Below are 7,424 nucleotides of genomic sequence, written 5' to 3' on the forward strand. Positions count from 1 at the left end.
TGCCATCTGCAACAACATGGATGATCTAGAGGGTATTATGCTAACTGAAATAAGTCAAAGACCAATATTGTATGACTTCACTCATACACGGAAGTTAAGAAACAAAACAAATGAACAAACGAAAGACAAAAATCAGACTCTTAAATACAGAGAACATACTTGGTTGCCGGAGGGGAGGTAGGTGGGGGATGGGTGAAAGAGGCCAAGGGGATTAGGAACACACTTTTCCATGAGCACTGAGTAATGTACAGAACTGCTGAATCACTATACTGTTAAGGAGAAGGAGGAGAAGGAGGAAAAGTAGTAGGAGTAGGGGCGCCTGGGTGGCTCAGTCGGTTAAGCGTCCGACCTCGGCTCAGGTCATGATCTCACAGTTTGTGAGTCTGAGCCCCGCGACGGACTCTGCTGACAGCTCGGAGCCTGGAGCCTTGGATTCTGTGTCTCCTCCTCTCTCTGCCCCTCGTCGACTCACGCTCTGTCTCTCTCTCAAAAATAAATAAACATTAAAAAAAAAAAGTCGTAGCAGTAGTCCTATTCTAAAAGTGACCAGGCAGGCATCATGTTAACCCAAATCAGTGACTCTAGTAGTAAAATCTAGTGGTAAAATCTGAGACAGGGTGGCAGGACTTCCAAGTGTCAAGAATCTAGAGATCATCTGGTCAACCTCTTCTCCCATTAATATACAGATTTAAAATAGCTAAAGCCTAAGTGGGGCTGAGACTTTGCAGAGGTCACACCACAAATCAGGTGTAGAGCCCAGATGAGAGCCAGAATTCCTGACTGAGTCCTGTTCTCTTCTACGGCATCAGCCACAAATATTCAAACATAGGGTAAAAAACACACTCCAGATTAATAACGTTGGAATAAGTCCTATTCCAACGTTATTAATTCACATGGTGATTCCAAGTGCTGGCAAGGCCTGTGTGTACCTCTTATTAATTGCGTGGCCTAGACAAGGTACCCTCCCTTTGCCTTGCATTTCTTATCAATTATATGAGAGTAACAATAGTGTCTGCTTCATGTGGGGCAAATATGATAATTTATATAGAGCTCTAACTCCCTGTGCTCAGGATAAACACTCAATAAATGGTATATTATTATCATTAAAATTATTTTTACTGTTATTACCACCACTCTTTCAGATAATTGACAGTTCATACTTTCACTTTTGGGGAAGTAGGTAGAAACAACTTCCTGCAGTCAAATTCATCTCCCTCAAGGCACCTGGGTGGCTTAGTTAGTTGAGCATTGGACTTCAGCTCAGGTCATGATCTCATGGTTCATGAGTTCGAGACCTACATACAGCCCTGCACTGAGCCAGCATCAAGCCCTGCATCAGTCTCCTCACTCACAGTGCGGAACCTGCTGGGGATTCTCTCTCTCCCTCTCTCTGCCCCTGCCCCATTTGTGCGCACACATGCTCTTTCTCTCTCAAATAAATAAACTTTAAAACAATTGAATTGAAAAAAATTCATCTACCTCTTCTCTAAGGGCAGCCCTAGACAGTCTCAGGAATGAAGGTAAAATGAGTAGAAGGTTGGCACCAGGAATAAAGAAATTACCTTTGAAAATACAAGTGCCTCCTGAGCATTTTCATTTGATCTTTAAAGTCAGGGGCGCCTGGGTGGCTCGGTCGGTTAAGCGTCCGACATCGGCTCAGGTCATGATCTCACGGTCTGTGAGTTCGAGCCCCGGGTCAGGCTCTGTGCTGACAGCTCAGAGCCTGGAGCCTGTTTCAGATTCTGTGTCTCCCTCTCTCTCTGCCCCTCCCCTGTTCATGCTCTGTCTCTGTCTCAAAAATAAATAAACATTAAAAAAATTTTAAAAACAAAAATAAAGTCAAACTTCCCCATCTTTCTCAAACCCACTCTTTCCCATTTACTACCCTTTTGCCTCAGTTTTACGGAGATACAATTGATATATAATACAGGTATTATATTTATTTTAGGTGTACATCATAATGATTTGGTATTTGTATATACTGCAGAGTGATTGCCACAATAAGTTTAGTTAACTTCCATCACCTCCCATAGTTAGTTACACATATTTTTTCTTATGATGACAACTTTTAAGATCTACTCTCTAGGCAACTTTCAAATATACGGTACAGGATTATTAACTATAATCGCCACACTATACATTACATACCCAGGGCTTATTTATCTTATAACTGGAAGTTTGTACCTGTTGACCCCCTTCACCCATTTTGCCCACCTCCCATCGCCCACTCTCTGGTGACCACAAACCTGTTCCCTAGATCTATGAGCTTGGTTTGTTTTAAATTCCACATAGAAGTCAGATCACGCAATACTTATCTTTCTCTGACTTATTTAATTAGCATGATACCCTCAAGGTCCATCCATGTTGTTGCAAATGACAGGGTTTTCTTCCTTCTATGGCTAAATAATATTCTATTTTATATATAAAATACATATATTTTCTTATATATATACAAAATACATATATTTTCTTATATATATATAAAATACATATTTTTTCTTTCTTTTATCCATTCATTCATCAGCAGACGCTTGGGTTATTTCTCTCTCTTGGCTATTGTAAATAATGCTGTAATGAACATGGTGGTACAGATATTTTCTCAAGATAGTGAATTTGTTTCCTATATTTATTTCGTAATAAATTTCCAGATGTAGGATTGTTGGATCACATAATAGATCTACTTTTAATTTTTTGAGGAACTTCCATACTGTTTCCATAGTGGCCACACCAATTTATATTCCCATCAATTATATTCCCAACAACAGTGCACAGGGATTACCTTTGTTCCCACATCCCTGCCAATACTTATCTCTTGGTTTTTTTGTTCTGTTTTGTTTTGATAATAGCCATTCTAAATAGGTATAAGGTAATATCTCATTGTGGTTTTGATTTTCACTTCTCTGATAATTAGTGAGGTTGTGCACTTTTCCATGTACTTAATGGCCAGCTGTATGTCTTCTTTGGAAAAAAGGTGTATATTCAGATCCTTTGTCCATTTTTTAATTGGATTGTTTGTGGGGTTTTGTTTTGTTTTGTTTTCTTGTTATTGAATTGTATGTGTTCTTCATATGCTTTGGATATGAACTCTTATCAGATAAGTGATTTACAAATAGTTTCTCCCACTCCATGGGTTGCCTTTTCATTTTGTTGATGGTTTCCTTTCTTATTAAGAAGGTTTTTAGTTTGATATAGTCCCATTTGTTTATTTTTGCTTTTGTTGACAAATCCAAGAAATCATTGCCAAGACCAGTGTCAAGGAAATTACCCCTTATATTTTCTTACAGAAATTCCATGACTTCAAATCTTACATTCAAGCCTTTTATCCACTTTGACTTAATTTTTGTGTATGGTGTAATACAGTGATCCAATTTTCCCAACACCATTATGGCAGAGACTATCCTTTCTTCATTGTATATTTTTGGTTCCTTTGTCATAAAATAATTGAACACATACAGGTGAGTTTATTTTTGAGATCTTTATTCTGTTCCACCGATTTATGTGTTTGTTTTTATGGCATGCTGCTTTGGTTACCATAATTCTATAACATAGTTTAAAATCAGAAAGTGTGATGCCTCCTGCTTTGTTCTTCTTTCTTGAGATTGCATTGGCTATTTGGAGTTTTTGTAGTTCCATACAAATTTTAGGACTGTTTGTTCTATTTCTGTGAAAAATGCCATTGGTATTTTGATAGGGATTGCATGGAATCTGTAGATTGCTTTGGGTAGTATGGACATTTTCACAATTTTAATTCTTGCAACCCATAAGCATGGACTATCTCTCTATTTATGTGTCTTCTTCAATTTCTTTCATCAATGTTTTCAGTGTACAAATCTTTCACCTCCTTGGTTAAATTTATTCCTAGGTATTTTATTCTTTTTGATAGAATTAAAAATGGGATTGTTTCTTTAATTTCTCTGATACTTCGTTATTAGCATATGGAAATGCAACTTATTTTGCTTATTGATTTCACATTTACAACTTTACTGAATTTGTTTATTACTGCTAACAGTTTTTTAGTGGACTCTCTAGAGCTTTCTATGTATATGCCACCTGCAAATAGAGACAGTTTTACTCCTTCCTTTCTTATTTGATGCCTTTCATTTATTTTTCATGCCTAATTACTCTGGCTGCCAGCACTATGTGGCAAATGAGCATCCTTGTTTTCTTCCTGATCTCAGAGGAAAAGATTTCAGTTGAAATTCCTCATCCTTCTCAAATCTAATCCTTCTCGCCTAATTCCTAACTTAGTTAAAAACCTGACCATCCATCTAGACATCAACTCCTTCCACACCACCACCCACTTGGTGACCTACTACTACTAATTCTCCCTCTGAAATGGCTCTCTAAGGATCTCTCTTCTCTTTCTCTATCTTACCTGGCTCAAGCACAATTAATTTTTCTTCTTCTTCTTCTTCTTCTTCTTCTTCTTCTTCTTCTTCTTCTTCTTTTGCTTACATCACTCCAGTGGTCTAAAATCTAAGCTCATTCCCCTTTGCGATACCACCTATTTAGGACCTCCAAAGTCACTTTTGCAAAATTCAAATGAGATCAAATCTTTTCTCCTCAAAAAGGCTACATAGTTTCTCCTCCTCAGTAGAGTGTATTCACATCTCAGGCTCACTGAAACACCCCCCAAACTCTCCTGCCACCCCCTCATTTCAGAGGACCTAAATGTTCTTTGAACACAAACTTGCCTTTGATGTGGAACACCTACCTGGCCCCTTCTCTAGAAAAAAAAGCTGCTGCTGCCTACTGGAATGCAGTCCAAGTGCACTGCTTTTCTGGAATCTCTTCCAGATTCCCTCCACCCTTCCTTCTTTGGGCTTCCAATGAACTTGTTCTTATCTCCACTAGCCATTCACCATGTGGATCACTATCACTTATTTTCTTATCCTTCTTTTCTGCTAGATTGATTTCTGAAATGCCTGGGCTTCATTCTTTTATCCCCTGGCACAGGGCCTACATGGCCCACAGTAGATGCTTAACAAATAACTGCTAAATAACCTGAGCGGATGGGGGCGCCTCAGTGGCTCAGCCGGCTAAGCATCCGACTTCAGTCAGGTCATGATCTCGCGGTTCGTGAGTTCTAGCCCCACTTCGGGCTTTGTGCTGACAGCCTGGAGCCTGGAGCCTGCTTCAGATTCTGCGTCTCCCTCTCTCTCTGCCTCTGCCCCTCTCATTCTCATTCCCTCTCTCTCTCTCTCTCTCTCTCTCTTTCTCCCCCAAATAAATAAATACTTAAAAAAATTAAACTGAGTGCATGGTACCCAAAGAAATAAAATTACCCACAGAAATAAAATGAAACCTCAGTTACTATCAAAACCTATCTCAATAAAGCTACTTTCCATAATATATATAACTAACTGCAAACAATTACGTAAGTAGCTTTCAAAAGAGTGTAATGGGGACTTGCAAATGGCAAAGTTCTCGAGTTCCCACTTACGCTTGTTAAATGTTCATCAATGGAGAGGGAGAGCCACATCCTCCTAGATTTAGTTGGCTTCTGCAGGACCTGCACACACAAGGCATTCTGAAAGCTCCTGGGATCCTGTAGCTCTATTTGAGGACACTTTTCCCTCACAAAATTCTGTGGACTGGACTTGAGTAGTAGGTGCTCAATAAATGCTGATTTGATTTGCAGGGGATTTGAAAGCAAAGTGCAACTCACATTTTAGACTAATTCAATGCAATGACTGATTGTACTTAAGATAATAGCTCCAGGGCTAACGAAAATCAATGGGCAGCCTGAAAAGCAGCCAAATGCTCACTCCCCTGCCTCGTTCTACAGTCAATGCTGACCTGCTTCTTGATCCTTTCCAGCTTCTCAGCTTTTCCGACTTTGCTGCTTCCCCAGAATGGAGAGGGCCAGTTAGCAAGTGTTGTCCTGTGCCTGTGATATATTTGTCCTGTGTTTTGATGTTGATGTAATATGTGAGAAAGTTGAGTGGCATTTTTTTTTTAAATGTCCTACTTTTCCTAAAGCCTACCCTCTGTGTGACAGGTTAAATGTGATTCTAGCTGAAGGAAGGAAGAAGTGTGGACTGGAAGGCCGTAGCCTTCTTTCACCTTCAGTTGTGGGACTGTATGTTAAAAGGAGCCCAGAAACTGTTGTTTTTACTAAAATCATACCAAAAATAAAAAATAAAAAAAAATAGCTCTGGTAACGAACTCATTAGATGTCCACTGAACACCTCTATCCCAATGATGTAGAAAATAGGAAAGATTCAAAGCATGCACCCTGCTATAACTCATTCTGGGATAAGAAAAAGACAGCAGTGCCTTGGAGAATAAATCATTAACTAAAAGTCAAACCGAGACACCCTGGAAACCAGTGAGACCAGGCGGCTGGGATTTGCCTGTTCCCTCTGGTGACTTCTAGAGCGAAGCATCCCACAGGCAGGCAAACTCAGCACACTGCACTCCCTTCTATTTCACTTTTCAAACTTGAAGTTATTTTTAGATGACCCATGCCCACTAATCCCAGGCAGGACAATTCCCAGCCCGCTGCGCCTCCAAGTACCTTCCTCCTCTCCAGCACTTTTTGGGAGCACTGATAAGGAGTTTCTAGTTCTCTCCCCTTTTCTTCCTCCCCTCAGAGTGCAGTCCACCTGCCCTCACCCCCTCTCCAAACCTCAGTCCCGGGGGCCACAGGCGTCATCTTCGCTGTTCTACTTGTGCACCTGCTGCTGCTACTAGGAAGGCGAGCCCTTGGGCCACTAGGAATGGGGCAGGGGCTCTTAGAGACCCGCGCCCTCTAGAGGGGGGTCAAGGGAGACCTCCGTCCCCTCGGCCGCCGCGGGGACTGAGAGCCGGAGCAGAACCCCCTCCGTCCGCGGCTGCCGCCCCCCTGCCCAGCCCCCGAACCCCACCGCGCTCGCCCGCCCCTCGTCGCGCCCTCAGCCACGGCCGGGGCGCCGCGCGCAGTCCCCGCTGGACCGGGCGCAGGGGCGAGCGGGCCGGCGCGGTTACATAACCGACCTGCTGGGCGTCCACGAAGCGCCGGCAGGGGCTGAGGCGGCGGCTCCGGCGTCCGCGGGGCCGGTGACTGCGGGCGCGGCGCTGCCTGCTCACCTGCCCGCCGGTGCGAGCGCGTGGGGGCGGGCGCGGTGCCCGCGGGCCTGGGCGTGGGGCCGTGCGCGGCGCGCCCCGCCTCCGGTCTCGCGGTCCGTGTGTCCCCGGCTCCGTGCCTCCCGCCCGCTCCTCCCCGCAACCTCGGCCGCCGTCAGCCGGGACAAAGCGGCTCCGGGGAGGGGCCGAGCCGCCGGCTCTCGCAGGAGCCAGCGGAGATGGGCGCGCCCCCAGCTCCGACTCATCGGGCCAACCTCCAATCAGACCCCAGGAAACCGAAAGCCCCTGTGTGGCCTCCTCTCCTCTCCTCCCCCCTGACCCGGCGCCCTTCCCGGGCCCGCACCCGCTCGGCTCCC

General features: G+C 43.8%; 1 protein-coding gene across 3 annotated transcripts in view; it reads right to left on the reverse strand.

Annotated features, from left to right (window-relative positions):
• Positions 1–7,213, reverse strand: part of RCAN2 (regulator of calcineurin 2) — a 272,608-nt gene extending 265,395 nt beyond the window's left edge. The window contains exon 1 of one of the 3 annotated variants that reach the window (XM_042986496.1): positions 6,979–7,213. The gene's annotated coding sequence lies outside the window, so the exon portion shown is untranslated. Of the gene's footprint in view, positions 1–6,631; positions 6,678–6,978 lie in introns of those variants that run through there. The other 2 variants (XM_042986498.1, XM_007085110.3) reach the window with 2 other exon arrangements.
• Positions 7,214–7,424: the final 211 nt, after the last annotated feature.

The sequence above is a fragment of the Panthera tigris genome, chromosome B2, assembly GCF_018350195.1.
Source record: "Panthera tigris isolate Pti1 chromosome B2, P.tigris_Pti1_mat1.1, whole genome shotgun sequence".
NCBI lineage: Eukaryota > Metazoa > Chordata > Mammalia > Carnivora > Felidae > Panthera > Panthera tigris.